The following is a 20,037-nucleotide window of genomic DNA, read 5'->3' on the forward strand; positions in this document are numbered from 1 at the left end:
TGTAGCTGTCTCTCTGCAAACGCCACCCTTCCGGAGCTGTAATGTAGAGCTAAGTCGTCTACATACAGCGATGGAACTACTGCGGGCACAGCAGCGGCAACTATGCCGTTGATGGCGATTGCGAACAGCGTGACACTCAGTACCGATCCCTGAGGCACTCCATTTTCCTGAACGTAATATTGAGAAAATGCATTCCCTACTCGGACTCGAAAGAGACCGATGGACATGAAGTTCTCAATAAACGTTGGCAAATTTCCCCGAAATCCCCACTGGTATAGAGTGGAGGGAATCCCATATCGCCAGGTAGTATCGTAAGCTTTTTCCAGGCCAAAAAACACGGCGACTAGGTGTTCCTTCCGGAGAAAGGCCTCCTGAATGGCGCTCTCCAGTCTCAACAGATGATCAGTGGCAGACCGATGAGAGCGAAAACCACACTGGTAGTTAGACAAGAGGCCCTCCCTTTCCATGGCCCACACAAGACGCCGGTTAACCATCCTTTCAAATAGCTTACAGAGGCCATTTGTAAGGCATATTGGCCTATAACTATCCAGAAGTTTTGGATCTTTACCTGGCTTGGGAATTGGTATTACAATTCCCTCACGCCATTGAGATGGAAACACTCCCTCACTCCATATTCTGTTGAATAGGGTGAGGATATCCTTGAGACATCTGTCACTCAAATGGTTAAGCATTTGATTATGAATTTTGTCCGGTCCAGGAGCCGTATCTCTGCATAGCGCAAGTGCACTTCGCAACTCCCACTCCGTGAAGGCCACGTCGTAGGGATGCGAAGCACCAGAGGCAAAAGAGAGATGGTGGGCCTCTGCTTCGCGCTTAATTGGAAGAAATGCAGGGTCGTATCTCCTAGAGCTGGACGTATCTGCGAAATGTGGCGCGATGTGGTCTGCAATGACTGAAGGTATCGTAACTACATCTCCATTAATGGATGTTCCGGGTACTGAGGGCACATTCTGTACTCCGACAATACGGCGGAGTTTTGTCCACACTTGTGATGACGGAGTATGTGCCGTGATGGATGACACATACTTTTCCCACGTAGCTTTCTTACTTTCTCGAATCAAAAAACGGTCCTTCGCGCGCAGACGCTTAAATGCGATATGATTGGCCATCGTAGGATTCCGACGATAATGCTTAAAAGCCCGTCGGCGATCACGTATGGCTGCTGCAATTTCGTCCGTCCACCATGGGACCTGTTTCCGGCGACGAATACCGGACGAGGAAGGAATTGTTTCCTCTACAGCAGCCAAAATTCCAGTAGTAATGGAAGAGACGTGGTCGTCAACGGACTCTGGCAAATCATCAGCCATCACTGCGCGTTTTGTAAATTCTGGCCAATTTGCCCGCCGAAGTAACCAGCGCTTGTGTACTTCGGACTGTCTTTGATTCAAGGGAGACAGAATTATCGGGAAGTGGTCACTATCACAGAGGTCATCGTGAACTTGCCACCGTAGCAGGGGAACTAGCGCACGGCTACACAAAGTGACATCCAGGTGTGAGAATGTGACATGCGCGCTACTGAAATGTGTCGGTTCCCCTGTATTGAGCACACAAAGTTCAAATAGGTTGATCATTCGCTCGAGCTTCCTCCCCCTAGAACAGGAAGACGGAAAACCCCATAGTGTGTTACGGGCGTTCACATCCCCCAGCATGAGGAAAGGAGGACGCAACTGAGCGATCAAATCTTGTAGTGCATGCATATCAAGGTTATAATCCGGTGGAAAGTACACTTTGCAAACCGTTGTCATTACTGGCAACGGAGTGCGAACTGCAACTGCATCTAGCTGAGTACGGAGCGGTACTTCTTCGCTGAAGATGTCGGAGCGAACTAGGGTACAAACGCCCCCAGTTGCCGCGCCATCCACAGCTACTCTGTCTTTGGAATAAAGACGATATCCTCTCATAGTCGTGTCGTGTCCAGGTCTCAAACGAGATTCCTGTAGACAGACTATGGAGGCCGCATAGACGGATATCAGTTGACGTAACTCAGCTAGGCGACAGTGGTAACTACTGCAGTTCCACTGCAATAGTGCCATTGTGTGGATTGGTAGTGTTGCGAAATTAGGACAATTGCTTGCCCGTCTTTTTGTCAACTACCTGCCATTTTCCGCCGTTGTTGTCGGTATTGTCGTCACCATCCACGACAATGAGTGGTTCAGTCTCCATTGTCTCCTCAGAAGAAGGAGGCGCAGTGACTGGACACTTCGCGGACGGTGATCTCATTGGTCTGGAACAGTGGGCCTTCTTCCTGGTAGAACTAGGTTCTCCAGAAAGTGATCGAACAAGAGGGCGTCGGAGCCTCTCGCTCTTGCCCACCGTTTCTCTCTTTTTGGGAGGAGAGCCGGCAGATGGCTTGCCGGATATCTTCGGTGATCCTGTGGACCCCGACTGAATTGGAGAAGGCTTCTTCTCCAATTTTTTGAGGGAGCTCTGTGGCTTCACCTCCTCCTCCTTTATGATCTGGGTATTGGAAGGAGGGCTGGACTTTCCAGCCCTATTTGGGGAAGTCTTTCCCCCCGCCCTGTTGGGGGAGGACTTCCCAGCCGAACGTTCCTGGGAAGGGCCCTTCCCAGGCAACGTCGACAGTAACGCTCTTTTCGGTCCTTCACATGCTGAATCTCCAGTTTCTTTAGTTACTGAATTCTGTTGCTGGCTTTGACTCTTCAATGCATTTTCAGTACCGGTGTTCTGTACAAAACTCTGTGGAGTGATCCGTACGTTTGCGACCTTTTCCGCGAATGCGATGGAAAACTCCGGAGCAGCCATTGATTTGAACTTCCTCCGGGCGTCTGGATAAGATAGCTTATCCAGCGTTTTTATCTCCTGGATCTTCTTCTCCCGCTTGAATGTGGGGCACTCCTTGGAGATTGGAGCATGCGTACCCGGGCAGTTGAGACACACAATTGGTGGTGTGCATTCAACCCCAGCATGCTCGCACTTCCCACACATGTTGCAGGTCGTCGAACCTGTACATCGCAATGAGGTGTGGCCAAACTTTTGACAGTTATAACACCTCATTGGTGCCGGAATGTACGGACGAACAGTCAGGCGATACATTGCTACCTTTATTCGTTCAGGTATGGTCTCAGCGTCGAAGGTAAGGATGAAAGCACCCGTATCGAGTAGCTTATCACCCACACGCCTCTTCAACCTCTTCACTCCAGAGGGCGCCCGGTAATTGGAGGGGGTCGCTTGGAACTACTCTCCCAGTAGCCATGCATTACCTCACCAGACCCGAAACTCGTGATTGGCGGAGGATAAAACCTCCGTACTAACCTAATTATTTTTTAATTTGTTTATGTTTTTTATTTTATTTTTTATTTTTCTGTAATGTCTAACCTAATCTACCCGAGGCAGAGAGTGTGGCCAGACAGGAAGAGGAATGAAATTAAAGATGTTAAAGATGGTGAGAATAGAAGGGTAGAAATAGTGATGAAGAATAAAGAGCACAGACACCTCTCAAGCAACTCGGGGGACACCTTGTTAGTCTGGCCCTACACCGAGGCCTATCCAGCATGGGTAACCCTGAGCTGGCACAGCCCTCGGGATCAACAAGCACACAAGCCCCCACACCGACTTCAAGGTCATGGTGTCCCTAGAGGGGGTGTCACAGCTGGGAGCGAATATCACTTGCTGGAACCTTGAAAGGCAACGGGGGCAGTGTAACTGCCTCCTTGGCAGCCTGATCTACTAACTCGTTTCCCTCTATGCCCATGTGGCTTGGGAGCCACAGAAACGTGATTCTGGTGCCAGCATCCCAACACCCGGCCAGCAGGTCCTGGATCCGCTTCACCAGAGGTTGCCGAAGGAAACAGGTATCTATAGACTGGAGCGAACTCAAGGAGTCAGGTGGTGGTAGTGATTATTGTTTTAAGAGGAAGTACAACTAGGCAACCATCCTCTATATAACACTAATCAGAGAGAAAAATGGAAGGAATCCGACACTTCGAAAAATGAGGATATCGGTCAAAGAAAGACAAGGGCCACGAAGGGCGTGAAAATGAAAGACTCCCTAGCCCTCGCAAACCTAATAGCGTCGGGGTAGGAAAAGAACAAGAGTTGACCAAGAGAGGTCGGATAGGGTAGATGACAGTGAGGATCCCTGCACAAGTAAGTGGAAGCAATGCCAGGACTCAGCTGAGGGCCTCGTGGTCGCCAGCCCACGCTCCAAAGTTCAGAGCCCCTGGGGCCCCTTTTAGTCGCCTCTTACGACAGGCAGGGGATAGCGTGCGTGTTATTCTACCGCCCCCACCCACAGGGAGAACTCAAGGAGTCGGTACACCGAAGAAAGTTGAGGCGCTCATTGTACAGTGCGTACCGCAGAGCCTCACAGATAGCATAGAGCTCTGCTGTGTACACACTACAGGTTGCCGGAAGAGCAAAAAGGAACCTATCATTGTCAACAACGAACGCACAGCCCACCTTCGTATCTGTCCTTGAACCATCCGTGTAGACGACGACTGAACCTGAATAGCGGCCAGCAACGGACCGAAAGAGCCTCCGATAAATCGAAGGGTCCGTGTATTCCTTTGGGCCAATGTGCAGATCCAGGATTATTTCAGGTCGTCGTACGACCCACGGAGCTACCCCACTCGGTTGTCTGACAAGGCAAGGAACCGAAGGTACGTCAAACAATTCGGAACTGCTATCGAAGCGTATCCCAACCGGCCGCGTCGCTCGAGGACGAGCAGCGGTGGTGGTGATTATTGTTTTAAGAGGAAGTACAACTAGGCAACCATCCTCTATATAACACTAATCAGAGGGAAAAATGGAAGGGATCCGACACTTCGAAAAATGAAGATATCGGCCAAAGGAAGACAAGGGCCACGAAGGGCGTGAAAATGAAAGACTCCCTAGCCCTCGCAAACCTAATAGCGTCGGGGTCGGAAAAGAACAAGAGTTGGCCGAGGGAGGTCAGATAGGATAGATGAAAGTGAGGAGCCTGGCACAAGTAAGTGGAAGCAATGCCAGGACTCAGCTAAGGGCCCCGTGGTCGCCAACCCACGCTCCAAAGTTCAGAGCCCCTGGGGCCTCTTTTAGTCGCCTCTTACGACAGGCAGGGGATACTGTGGGTGTTATTCTACCGCCCCCACCCACAGGGGAGGAGCCCCTGGGACACATTTTAGTCGCCTCTTACAACAGGCAGGGGATACCGTGGTTGTTATTATACCTCCCCCACCCACAGGAGGATCTCCAATCTAACCAGATGATCAGTGGAAGACCGATGAGGGCGGAAACCGCACTGGTAGTTAGACAAGAGGCTTCCTTTTCCATGGTCCACACAAGACATCCGTTAACCATCTTTTCAAATAGCTTACTAACACTGCTTTATCGTTTTTGATTGCTTTCTCTTTTAACACTTTAGTTGTGTCCTAACTTCCATTGAAATCTATGTCCTATTATAATTTATTCTCAACCCGCCTTTTCCCCAATAATTTTTCTAAGTCATTGTCTTACAAAATTCATATATTCCCCGTTTGCTACTAAGATCGTTTTTCTTAAGGCATACTCCGCTTCTGCCGTGTGCTGCTATCTTCTTCGAGTGGTCTGTCTACGATGCTCCGTCTCCGACTTATCAGTGCCCCTGGCCATTTTGTTTAACTGCTTCCTTCTGGAGTGAAGTGTTATCCGCCATTAGTGATCTGCCGCTTGACTGTAAAGGCCTGTTTTCACATGTAAGACTGTGCTGCGACTGTGCTTCGACCGTGCTGTGTCTTCCGCAATCGCCAAACAGTATAAACCATTCCATTTACATTGAACAGCAGTTGAGTATTTTCACATGTAGGACTGTGTCCCTACCGTGTTGGTACCGTGCTGTCATGGATCGCCAAGCAGAGCGATTACGGCCCACACAGTCGTCGCCTGGTCTCACCACAGTACCACATGTGAAAATTAGAAACGGTCGCCCTAGTGTCGCCAAGCCGGACTTCCGTCTTATTTCGGTGGTAATCGGAAGCACTCGGTCGTACGTGATCCAGTGACCAACGAGCACAGAATAACATAGAGTGCGCAATGCGCTGTCTGAGTACTGTGCTCGTTGGTTGAGATACATTGTGTGATAGTTTGCAGTAGTAGGTGTGGCGCAGTTGTCTTCCTTAAAGATGGACGAACAAGGGATAATTTTAGTTCAACAACATGAATGCCTTTATAATTCTTATTTTTCTTCTTCTTTTGTTGTAAAACAATGTACGCTGCGCAGGCAATAACTACGGTACGTCTTCTTCGTTCGGATCCATGTCTCCAACCTGTGAGCACAGATGCAATGAACAAGGACCACATGACCACAGCACAGTCGCAGCACAGTCCTACATGTGAAAAGACAGAGTAGGCGACACCGCCGTAGCACGGTCGAAGCACAGCCGAAGCACAGTCCTACATGTGAAAACAGGCCTTAATGGAACGAAGACGGGTTTGGTACCCGTTGCGGGACTGGATTTCAGTCCAAGATATGGACCACGCTAGTTCATCTTACTATGGTGGTTTCCTCCCATCCCCAGACCTTCTTGTAATTATCCATTTTAGTGAATTCTGTATCTTCCAAATAATCTGCTACGTGAGTATGGAGTAAATTGCACTAAGTCGTTCTACTAGCTTCGAGTGAAAAGGTAAGTCACGTTTTTATTTACTTGAACTTGGTCTTCGGTGACTGCAAGGATTACTTTGGAATGAATTGCTTCTCCGGACTTTTCGTGTGTTTTATGGCATTTAAATTCTTCCGTCGTCCTATCTCGGCATTTTCTTTCGATTGGTTGTATCCTATACCACTTTCGGCTTTCAGTTTTTGGGAACTAGCTCTTTCGTTGTAACAAGTGGTTCAAAATTTGACTGCCGTTAGCGTAGTTGTGGTTTTGACTGCGTTAACGGAACACTTAGTGGTAGCAGAGCGTGGTTGTTTGTTTTGCGTACTGTCCGCTCGTATCTACCTGAAGGTCTGCTGCATCCTTCTTTGCTTTATTGTGCACAGTATGGTATGAAATGCTAATAGGTAGAAAGAAGAACATGGTGTTAAAATGGTGTAAGATATTACTGTAAAAGAAGTGTATTTATTTTATCTAATCCTTTCATTAACTGTTTCATGTAAAATATCTGATGGCCCGTCCGGTCATCCATCCCCATCATCTCCGCAAGTCAGAATTGCAGTACGAATTGGGCATTCTCGGTTCCGAACCCGCGGGCACGGTTTCTGAGTGTGCGGCCTTGCTTTCTTCGCGACTTAAGGTGCCCATTAATTTATCCTATGTTTATGCCCCAAGATTGGTGAGTCATTTAATTCAATCCATTCTTCCTTATTAGAAATTGAAACTATTAAACAGGAGTTTATCGAACAACCTCCAACAAAAGGTCAAATCAATCGCCTCGAGGCTAGGGTGTACAACGTTCAGAGCACATCCACGATATCCCCTCTTCGAAACCAGATGCCGAATTTGTTAATGTTAGTACTAGACTCACTCTTGCTTCTAGTATGTCTGCTGATCTTGATGATGATGCTTGTTTTAAGGGGCCTAACATCGAAGGTCATCGGCCCCTCTGCTGATCTTGACTTACTTATCGCCAGTGGAGAAATGAATAGCCTGTCAGTTGCTAATAATAATAATAATGTGAACCCGCTCATGTCTCCTCCCACTCTTCAAAGTTCATGTTGCTTACCTAACCTCTTGCTGGAAACTCTTTTACCTCGACTAAGTGCTGCCTCTTCGCACAATTCCTTGAGGGAATTATTTCATGGCGCGAAGAATTTTTCTATCAATTCTATAGAGGAGTGCCTCAGATTCTGGAGGTTCCTCGTTGAAATGGCTTAATCTGCAATCGTATACTCTGGCGACGACTTAGGTATGTTTCCGGCTTTGTTCTCTCTTGTGAGGGCATTTTTAAAAGAGAGATTTCAGAGGCTATTTCACACAATCTTAAAATTAATGAATTTTATGAGTTAGTACTTGAAAAATATATCCCTTCATTAGCTCTCCAGAGTCTAATACAGCAACATTGTTTCAGCACGTAGTTCCTACACGAAACTTTACCTACCAATATCCTGGACTTAAAACTTTTTGCAAGGTGTTTAGGATTTCTGTTCCAAAAGAGGAAATGGAAGCACGCATCCTGAAAGGAATATCTCCCTCCTACCGATATTACCTTTCCCTGAGGAAGAGTCCTACAAGTTTCGTAGAATTAGAGTAGTGGTGGTGGTGGTGATTATTGATTTAAGAGGAAGTACACCTAGACAACCGTCCTATAACACTAATCAGAGAGAAAAATGGAAGGGGTCCGACACTTCGAAAAATGAACGTATCGGCCAAAGAAAGACAAAGGCCACGACGGGCATGAAAGTGAGAAGCTCCCTAGGCCTCAATACGTAATACCACCGGAGTCGGAAAAGAACAAGAGTTGACCAAAGAAGGTCGGATAGTATAGATGAAAGTGAGGAGTGTGGCACAAGTAAGTGGAAGCAGTGCCAGAACTCAGCTAAGGGCATCGTGATCTCCAACCCACCCTCCAAATTTCAGAGCCCCTGGGGCCCATTTTTGTCGCTTTTTACGTCAGCCAGGGGATATCGTGTGTGTTATTTTACCGCCCCCACCCACAGGGGATGTAGAATTAGAGGCTGCTTGTTAGTTTACTGAGGACGTGAAGCATGGAGACGCGTCCAGGCCTATCTACCAGCCCCCTCCTATTAACCCGATGTGTCCTGTTTCTTCTCAATCTGGCAATGGTTCAAATATTAAAAAATGTTTCAACTGTAGGTGACGTAACCATCTTAGAGATTCTTGCCCATCTGTGATCCAAAAGATTAATGTTTGTTGTTACCTGTGTAGATCTAAGCAGCATACCAAAAGCAGCTGTAATTCCTTCCAGAAACGTGGGCAGTGACCCACAACTAAAAAAAATTGTGTAAATTTCATAATATTGAAAATTTTGTTGCCTTTGAAAAAAATTTGCCCCCAAGGGTGCAACAAGATTTCTGCTAGCATTACTTCCCTAGGTACACTCGTAAATGTTGAAGTTAATAACGAGGCTCTTGCGGCATAAAATAACTCCGGTAGTGTGGTAAGATTGATTGACTCTGCATGGTATTCCAAATTGAAGTATTCGTGTAAATTGCCCAAGTTACGACATGCCGATATAAAATGCGTCACTGCTAATAGTAATTTCTTGATCATTTTGGAATCTGTGGAAGTAAAGTTGCGAATCGATAATTTTACGTGGAAGATCACGTGTTTATTGACCCCTAACCTTTCTTGCAATTTAATCCAAGGTACCAACTTCTTGTCTAGGGCTGGGCTAGTGTTAGACCTGCAAGGTAGAAATTTCTTTTTTAAAGTTTCCCCTGATACTATATTTTACTTAACTAATGTTCTGTTGAAGGTCATCAGACCGTCAAACTCTCCTTATGTCCCTCCGGTCTTTCTTGTACCGAAACACTCTGGAGGGTTCAGAGCAGTCTTAGATTACCGTCCCTGAATCGGAAGATCATTTTGCAATCCATCCCTTTATCGGATTTGCACGCTTGTTTTCGGTGGTTCTCGGGAGCGAAATTCTTTACAGTATTGGACCTCAACCAGGCCTACTATCAGGTGCCGTTGTCTAAGTCATCTATTCGCCTTACAGCTTTCATCACGGACCGAAACCTATATGAATTTTTAAGGTTTCCTTTCGGTATATCATGTGGTACTGCTGTTCTTGCTAGGATGTTAAATTTGATCCTTTCTGATATTAAATTCAAATTTGTTTTCAACTATTCAGATGACCTAGTAATTCTCTCAACACTTCTGAAGAGCACATGGATCACGTAAGAGAAATTTTGGAACGTTTGAACAAACCTCGCCTTACTGCAAAATTATCAAAAGTCGCATTCCCTAAACCAAGTATGTCTCTTCTTTGGCATGTTGTTTCGTCCGATGGGGTCACAGTAGACCACTCTAGAACCCACGCCATCAGAGACTTCCAACCTCCTAAGGATGTCAAATGTATAGCACGCTTTGTGGGTACGGTGAACTTTCTCCGTAAGTTCATTCCGAATTTTGCTGAAATTGCTGCTCCTCTTAACTACCTTAGACGTAAAGTTCTCCTTGGGTCGTCCTCAGCAGGAAGCACTTAAAACTCTGAAACTTGTTCTAATGAAAGCCCCTGTATTGGCGATTTAGGATTGTAATAAGCGTTTGATCGTGCAAATAGATGCCTCAGGGAAAGCTATAGCCGGTGTGCTCCTACAAGGGTATGAGGACGGGCGTAGGCCTGTGGCCTATGTATCAAGGATTCTCACCAGCCTAGAAAGTAAACATTATATTTACGGGTTGGAATATCTTGCTGTAGTGCTTGCCCTTAAGAAGTTTAGGCCCTTCATTGAACATGTAAATTTCGACCTCGAAACTGATAATCAAGCCCTCTCGTGGGTATTAAATCGGCCCAAAATAACAGGTACAATCACTAGATGTGAACTTTGAATTTCATCTTTTAGTTTCAACGTTAGACATATGAGGGGTTCGGAAAATATCATCTCTGAGTAGAATGAGTGATGACGATTATGGTGCTGACGTAAAATCTGATGTCAAAAAACTTGACGAAGTAAATGTTGTAGGCGTTAGTGCCATCCTTTCGGATCTTCCTTAACTGTACCACGAATTTGTGGATCATCAAAAAACAGACCCAGAATTGAAAGAGATCACTGACAAAACTAATGATGGAACCGAGATAAAAACTTACTCTCTAGTTAAGGGTGTTCTTTGTTGTAAAGATCGGAATGACCACAATTTCAAAACTGTGGTGCCTAAGGTCCTCATGCCGGTCATATTTAAGTATTAGCACTGTTCTCCTATTGGCGGTCATTTGGGCACTTTCAAAACCAGGCAGAAAATTAGACAGTTCTTCATCTGGGAGAAGATGGGCAACGATATGAGAACTATTGTTTAATCTTGCAAATCTTATGCAATTAATAAACCTAACCTGAACAACCGTGTTGGATTATTGTCATCTTCTCAAGCCTATCGTTCTACAGAAATGCTATTCATTAACCAGGAGGGCTTCTCCCTAGGTCTTCTTTGGGAAACACTCATATTTTTGTGTGTATCGATGCGTTCTCTAGGTTATGCTGGATCTTTCCCATTAGATCTACTAACTCTCGAACTTCTATGAACTGTTTGAATTCCATATCTGCATCCTTTGGTCCTCCCATGTTTCTAGTTTCTGACAATGCCAGTGCCTTCTCTAGCCATTCGTTTAAGAGGTATCAACCGAGAGAATGAATAGAAATCTGAAATCTGCCCTTATAGCATATCATCATAATAATCAACCCAAGTGGGACACTTGCCTACATTGGTTGCACCATGCATTAAATTCTGCTTCTCATGAATCACATGGTAAGACGCTCATGTCTCTCATGTTCTGTTATTCCCCATATTCTCGAATGTCCAAGGTGCGCTGTATTGTATTGATGATCTTCTGCCCGATCTGTCCAAACCCAATGAAGTTCAGAAGATTTGGAATGAAGCCAGGAAGAATTTGTCCGTATCGTATGATAAGGTCAGGAATAAATACAAAAAAGGTAGAGGATCAACTAGTATAAAACTTGGAGATCAAGTCTTTGTCAAGTGTTACCCCATCAGTAAGGCCATCAATAAATTTTCAGCTAAGCTTGCTCCTAGATATCAAGGCCCCTGTACTGTATTACAGTTTCTGTCTTCAGTATATGTGTTGGTGAGTGATCCCGTCACGAATATGGTGGTGGTGGTGATTATTGTTTTAAGAGGAAGTACAACTAGGCAACCATCCTCTATGTAACACTAATCAGAGGGAAAATGGGAAGGTATCCGACACTTCGAAAAATGAAGATATCGGACAAGGGAAGACAAGGGCCACGAAGGGAGGGAAAATGAAAGCCTCCCTAGCCCTCGCAAACCTAATAGCGTCGGGGTCGGAAAAGAACAAGAGTTGACCAAGTGAGGTCGGATAAGATAGATGAAAGTGATGAGCCTGGCACAAGTAAATGGAAGCAATGCCAGGACTCAGCTGAGGTGGTGGTGGTGATTATTGTTTTAAGAGGAAGTACAACTAGGCAACCATCCTCTATATAACACTAATCAGAGGGAAAAAAGGAAGGGATCCGACTCTTCGAAAAATGAAGATATTGGTCAAAGAAAGACAAGGGCCACGAAGGGCGTGAAAATGAAAGACTCCCTAGCCCTCGCAAAACTAATAGCGTCGGGGTCGGAAAAGAACAAGAGTTGACCAAGTGAGGTCGAATAAGATAGATGAAAGTGATGAGCCCGGCACAAGTAAATGGAAGCAATGCCAGGACTCAGCTGAGGGCCCCGTGGTCGCCAACCCACATTCCAAAGTTCAGAACCCCTGGGGCCCCTTTTAGTCACTTCTTACGGCAGGCAGGGGATACCGTGGGTGTTATTCTACCGCCCCCACCCACAGGGGGAAAGAGTGGTGGTGGTGATTATTGTTTTAAGAGGAAGTACAACTAGGCAACCGTCCTCTATATAACACTAATCAGAGGGAAAAAAGGAAGGGGTCCGACACTTCGAAAAATGAAGATATCGGCCAATGGAAGACAAGGGCCACGAAGGGCGTGAAGATGAAAGACTCCCTAGCCCTCGCAAACCTAATAGCGTAGGGGTCTGAAAAGAACAAGAGTTGACCAAGGGAGGCCGGATAGGATAGATGAAAGTGAGGAGCCTGGCACAAGTAAGTGAAAGCAATGCCAGGACTCAGCTAAGGGCCCCGTGGTCGCCAACCCACGCTCCGAAGTTCAGAGCCCCTGGGGCGAACAGGAGGAAAGAGAGGTGGTCGCGGTGGTGTTTATGTAAGAGGAAGTTCAACTAGCCAACCATCCTCTATATAACACTAATCAGAGGGAAAAAATGGAAGGGTTCCGACACTTCAAAAAATGAACATATCGGACAAAGAAAGACAAGGGCCACGAAGGGCATGAAAATGAAAGACTCCCTAGGCCTCCATACGTAATACCGTCGGGGTCGGAGAAGAGCAAGAGTTGACCAAAAGAGGTCGGATAGGATAGATGAAAGTGGGAGCCTGGCACAAATAAGTGGAAGCAATGCCAGGAATCAGGTAAAGGCCCTATGGTCGCTAGTCCACGCTCCAAAGTTCAGAGCCCTGGAGGCCCTTTTAGTCGCCTCTTACGACAGGCAGAGGATACCGTGGGTGTTATTCTATCGTTTCCACCCGCAGGGGGTACTATCCAGAAGTTTTGGATCTGTACCTGTCTTCGGAAATGGTATCACAATTCCCGCATGCCACTGAATGGAAACACCCCCCTCACTCCACATTCCGTTCAACAGGGTGAGGATATCCTTGAGACATCAGTCACTGAAATATTTAAGCATTTGTTTCTAGATTTTGTCCGATCCAGGAGACGTGTCTTTGCATAACGCGAGTGCACTGCTCACCTCCCATTCTATGAAAGGCACGTTGTAGGACTGCAAAGTACTGTAGGCGAAGGAGATATGGTATGCCTCCACTCTGTGTTTAATTGGTACAAATGCAGAGTCGTATCTCCCAGAGCTGGACGTATCTGCGTTATGTGATCCGATATGATCTGCAATGAGCGAGGGAATTGTAAGTACATCTCCATTAATGGATATTCGGGGATTGAGGGCAAATACCGGACGCCGGCAATACGGCGAAGTTTTGTCCATACCTTTCTTACTTCCTCGAATCAAGAAACGGTCCTTCGCGCGCAGACGCTTAAATGTGATATGATTGGCAATCGTGGGATTCCGACGATCGAACTGGTTGATCAGTCACTCGAGAATCCTCCCATTAGCACAGTAAAATGAGAACCCCAGAGAGGGTTACGGGCGTTCTCGTCCCCCAGCTTCAGAAAAACAGGAGATACCTGAGCGATCAAATCTTTCAAACCATGCATTTCAAGATCGTAATCCAGTGGAATGTACACGTTGCACACCGTTGTCATTACTGCCGACGGAGCGCGAACTGCAACTGCAATACCTCGCCGCTGAAGATGTCGGCACGGATTAGGGTACAATGGCCCCCAGTCACTCTTCAAAGCTACTCTCCCTTAAAGACGATCTCTCATAATCGTGTCGTGTCCAGGTATCGAGGGAAAAATGGAAGGGGTCCGACACTTCGAAAAATGAAGATATCGGCCAAAGGAAGACAAGGGCCACGAAGGGCGTGAAAATGAAAGAATCCCTAGGCCTCGCAAACATAATAGTGCCAGGGTCGGAAAGGAACAAGAGTTGACCAAGAGAGGTCGGATAGGATAGATGAAAGTGAGGAGTCTGGCACAAGTAAGTGGAAGCAATGCCAGGACTCAGCTGAGGGCCTCGTGGTCGCCAGCCAACGCTCCAAAGTTCAGAGCCCCTGAGGGCCCTTTTAGTCGCCTCTTACGACAGGCAGGGGATACCGTGGGTGTTATTCTACCGCCCCCACCCACAGGGGGTTATTGTTTTAAGAGGAAGTACAACTAGGCAACCATCCTCTACATAGCACTAATCAGAGAGAAAAAAATGGAAGGGCTCCGACACTTCGAAAAATGAAGGTATCGGCCACAGGAAGACAAGGACCATGAAGGTCGTGAAAATGAAAGACTCCCTAGGCCTCGCAAACATAATAGTGTCAGGGTCGGAAAAGAACAAGAGTTGACCAAGAGAGGTCGGATAGGATAGATGAAAGTGAGGAGTCTGGCACAAGTAAGTGGAAGCAATGCCAGGACTCAGCTGAGGGCCTCGCGGTCGCCAGCCCACGCTCCAAAGTTCAGAGCCCTGAGGCCCCTTTTAGTCGCCTCTTACGACAAACAGAGGATACAGTGTGTGTTATTTTACGCCCGCACCCACAGGGGGGGGGGTCGTGTTGGGGTACTAATCAATAGTAGAGTATACTCACGGTGTTCCACACATTATGGTGCTACTCTCAAGTATTTTAGGTCGTACAGGTAACGCAGACCTCTGGTGTTTCTCACATTATGGCGCCACTCATAGGCAACGCAAATCCATGGTGTTCCTCAGCTGGGTGTACTAATCACGGGCGCCGGTATTCCCGTGGTGTTCCACATATTGTAGGTACTATTCACAGGCAACGCAACGCAAACCCACGGCATCGCTCACAGTGTACTACCAACTACCCGTCATATTTCTCACATAATGGTACTAATCACGGGCAACGCAAGCCCGTGGTGTATCCCATTTGGTGGTTCTAATCACGCGGACTGTAAATCCATAGTGAACCACACACTATTGCTAATAATCACAAAACTATTAAGTACCTAATAATGTGGTACTACTCGCAAGTAAAGGCGACACATAGTGCTCGTTGGTGGTGGCGGTGATTATTGTTTTAAGAGGAAGTAAAACTAGGCAACCATCCTCTATATAACACTAATCAGAGGTGGTGGTGGGGTGGTGATTATTGTTTTAAGAGGAAGTACAACTGGGCAATCATTCTCTATATAACGCTAATCAGATGGAAAATATGGAAGGGTTCCGACACTTCGAAAAATGAAGATATCGGTCAAAAGAAGACAAGGGCCACGAAGGGCGTGAAAATGAAAGACTCCCTAGCCCTCGCAAACCTAATAGCGTCGGGGTCGGAAGAGAACAAGAGTTGACCAAGAGAGGTCGGATAGGATAGATGAAAGTGAGGAGCCTGGCACAAGTAAGTGGAAGCAATACCAGGAGGTGGTGGTGGTGGTGATTATTGTTTTAAGAGGAAGTACAACTAGGCAACCATCCTCTATATAACACTAATCAGAGGGAAAATATGGAAGGGATCCGACACTTCGAAAAATGAAGATATCGGCCAAAGGAAGACAAGGGCCACGAAGGGCGTGAAAATGAAAGACTCCCTAGCCCTCGCAAACCTAATAGCGTCGGGGTCGGAAAAGAACAAGAGTTGACCAAGAGAGGTCGCATAGGATAGTGGTGTGGTGGTGATTATTGTTTTAAGAGGAAGTACAACTAGGCAACCATCCTCTATATAACACTAATCAGAGGGAAAATATGGAAGGGATCCGACACTTCGAAAAATGAAGATATCGGCCAAAGGAAGACAAGGGCCACGAAGGGCGTGAAAATGAAAGACTCCCTAGCCCTCGCAAACCTAATAGCGTCGGGGTCGGAAAAGAACAAGAGTTGACCAAGAGAGGTCGGATAGGACAGGTGAAAGTGAGGAGCCTGGCACAAGTAAGTGGAAGCAATGCCAGGACTCAGCTAAGGGCCCCGTGGTCGCCAACCCACGCTCCAAAGTTCAGAGCCCCTGGGGCATGAAAGTGAGGAGCCTGGCACAAGTAAGTGGAAGCAATGCCAGGACTCAGCTAAGGGCCCCGTGATCGCCAACCCACGCTCCAAAGTTCAGAGCCCCTGGGGCCCCTTTTAGTCGCCTCTTACAACAGGCAGGGGATGCCGTGGGTGTTATCCTACCGCCCCCACCCACAGGGGGCACCAAGTGTTCCCCGCGTGATGGTGTTAATCACTAGTAGTGGTGGTGATTATTGTTTTAAGAGGAAGTACAACTGGGCAACCATCCTCTATATAACACTAATCAGAGGGAAAAATGGAAGGGGTCCGACACTTCGAAAAATGAAGATGTCGGCCAAAGGAAGACAAGGGCCACGAAGGGCGTGAAAATGAAAGACTCCCTAGCCCTCGCAAACCTAATAGCGTCGGGGTCGGAAAAGAACAAGAGTTGACCAAGGGAGGTCGGAGAGGATAGATGAAAGTGAGGAGCCTGGCACAAGTAAGTGGAAGCAATGCTAGGCCTCAGCTAAGGGCCCCGTGGTTGCCAACCCACGCTCTAAAGTTCAGAGCCCCTGGGGCCTCTTTTAGTCGCCTCTTACGACAGGCAGGGGATACCGTGGGTGTTATTCTACCGCCCCCAACCGCAGGGGGTTAATCACTAGTAGTTTCATAGTTCTGATTCTATCATCCCTTCGTCGCCCCTTATGACAGGCAGGGAAAATCATGGGTGTATTTTACATCTGCGTCTCCCACCACAATGGTTAGGGAGAGAAAAAGAGGGAAAAATGGCAGGTATCCGACACTTAAAAAAATGAAGACATCGGTCAGAGAAAGACAAGGGCCGCGAAGGTCGTGAAAATGAAAGACTCCCTAGGCCTCCATACGTAATAACGTCGGGTGGTGGTGGTGGTAGTGATTATTGTTTTAAGAAGGAGTACAACTAGGCAACCATCCTCTATATAACACTAATCAGAGAGAGAAAAAATGGAAGGGATCCGACACTTCGAAAAATGAAGGATTCGACCAAAGGTAGGCATGGGCCACGATGGGCGCGAAAATGAAGGACTCCTCCCTAGGCCTCGTGTGCTCTAATACCGTCGGGGTCGTAAAAGAACAAGAGTTGACCAAATGAGATCGTATAGGATAAAAATGAGGAGCCTTGCACGAGTAAATGAAATCAATGCAAGTACTCAGCTAAGGGCCCCGTGGTTGCCAACTCACGCTCCAAATTTCAAGCCCCGGGGCCCCTTTTAGCCGCCTCTTACGACAGGCTGGGATACCGTGGGAGTTATTCTACCGCCCCCACCCATATCCAATAACATATCCATATCGTAATGAGGCTATATCTCTGCTATGGACATATAAGTGTACCTAATTATGATTCGGTAGGGAGAAAATGATGATTAATGAAAATGTGATTAAAATAAAAAATTAGAGCAGTGTTATTTAGTGATGATACTATAGTGATTTGATGGGGAATATTCTATATTTTCTCAGGATATTACGATCTGATGGCAATATTCACGACTATCAATGATGAAGTCTCCAGGGATGTTTGGCCTATGAATTGTTGCCAGAACGTGTATATTTTTTTTGTAATAACGACAAAATGTGTAAATAATCAGAGATTTGCCGTAATACATTTTGAATTGATAACAATACTGAAACTAGACAGAACTAGATCATTATTTAAGAAAAAGTCTATGTTAAGTAATGTCTGCGACCACTCGCAGATTAACACTTATCAGAGGTTAATTGGAAATGAGCCGATACTTCGAATGAAGGTATTGGCAAGCGGAAAGGAAGGGCCACGAAGGGTGTGAAAATAAGACTCCCTAGGCCTAGCATACCGTCGGGCCAGAAAAGGATGAATTTCAGATATGGAAAATTAAATCGAGGAGCCTAACTCAGCCATCACGAAAACATGTGTATGTGCCAAACCTGAACGAACAGGAAATATGCATGCCGTCAACCTACGACTCTTGAAAGCAATAGCATGCCCAGTTGGGCATCACAGATGCATCACTGAAGCTACTGAAGTATGTTTCACCCACACTTCTAATGATCATATGAACAAAGAAAAGAATACTTCACTACAGACCGTTTATGATACCAAAGTAATACCAGATAAAATGATTTTCATAACACACAAACAAACAAAAAAGTTAAATTTGTAGCAGAAACAATTTTGCGTCTTCCCATAACGAACATGAGTCGACAATAGCTACTCTCAGTTTGTTGCCAACAATGTAATCATTTACTTCGTAGTGAGCCAGAAAGAGAGCAGCACACACATATATTGTAAAATAAGGCACAAGCTTGCCAACAGTACAGCCAACCTAGCCACACTACTGAAGTGAAAATAAGAATCCACAGCCTACTGAATCGGATGATTAAATCTCTTGGCCACGGACAACGATCTACATAGGCTAGCTGTACGAGGCTATACGCCGCTCCTGGCTGAGAACAGTTGCAATACGTCCGCTCTATTTTTTCAGCTGATAATTATCAACAAGCAAAGATGACTGCCACATATTCTGTGTATAATTGCATGAACAGAGCGAATGCAACAAGAAATATATAATTTTATAAGTGAGTATTTGTTCCTTATTCCGAATAGAATTATCTTCTATTCCATACATACATTTAAAATGATATCTGTCTGTTAGGTCATCAGCCCAGAGGCTGGTTGGATCCTCAAATAGCACCACCAAAGGCTATGCAGTTATAGGGAAACCGCAAAAACCAATGACAGAGCTCAAATGAGGCGTACTAGGCAATATGATGAGTGAGGTAGTTTGCCATTGCTTTCCTCACTGGGCTAGAATGTGCCACTGCAGCACGACTGACCCTATGAGCAATACCTTTCATAACACTCAGACACTATTTGTGCTCCGAGTGTCATTACTCAGCACCACCCATACCCCAGCAGCTTCCATATTGTCACAGCCATGGATGAGACTAGGACTGCAGTGGAAGCTACACTTTACTCTGGCCTGTGCCAAGAGACGGATACAAAAGTACTGCATCCATCAAGGAATGGCAATAGGCGGATTTAAAATGGTAAGTATGTAAATCAATACAGCGTGTACCCATGTCCTAACTGTAACTCATCGTAAACATTTTTCCAGGTTTCCTTTACGGGATAAAGAATTAACAAGAACGTGGGTTGTTAATATGATAATATAAAAGCATTACAAATTACCATTTTTCCTAATACGGGGTCAAGGATGAGGAGAGATATATTTATATGATATGTTTTACGGACAGATGCCCTACCCGAAACCAACCTCAGTTGACGAACTAATGCGTATGAAATAAATTATTGTTAATTAAATTGGGTAAGGAGGTGGAAGGAATCTGAATCGGCTGTGGCTTATGACTAGGAACTGTCCTAGTATTTGCCTGGAAGTGAAAATGGGTGGGCAGTAGCGGCAATTGATAATTAGAAGTAGGAGGTGGGGGGGGGGGGGGCAAAATGTAGAGACAACAAAAAGTACCCGAATTTTTGGGATATAGGGGGCGGGGTCGGGGGCTGGATATATATCAAAACTGAAAATAAGCTATAAAATTGTTTTCTAATGCTCTCTGAGCAAATTTCAACCGAGAGGTAAACATCGACAGCTTAGCAACGTAAGTGCGGCAGTAATTTTATGAGATTTTGATTCAATACTATACAATTAAACTTTCACTAAAGGAACATTTACTCATGTATTATAACTAAATGGAAGTACGGCGTGATTATACGATTCAAAATCATTTAGCATTTGCTACACACTAAGAAACTAACAGACACTAAATAGAC

Source organism: Anabrus simplex, chromosome 4 (genome assembly GCF_040414725.1).
Source record: "Anabrus simplex isolate iqAnaSimp1 chromosome 4, ASM4041472v1, whole genome shotgun sequence".
In the NCBI taxonomy this organism is placed as follows: domain Eukaryota; kingdom Metazoa; phylum Arthropoda; class Insecta; order Orthoptera; family Tettigoniidae; genus Anabrus; species Anabrus simplex.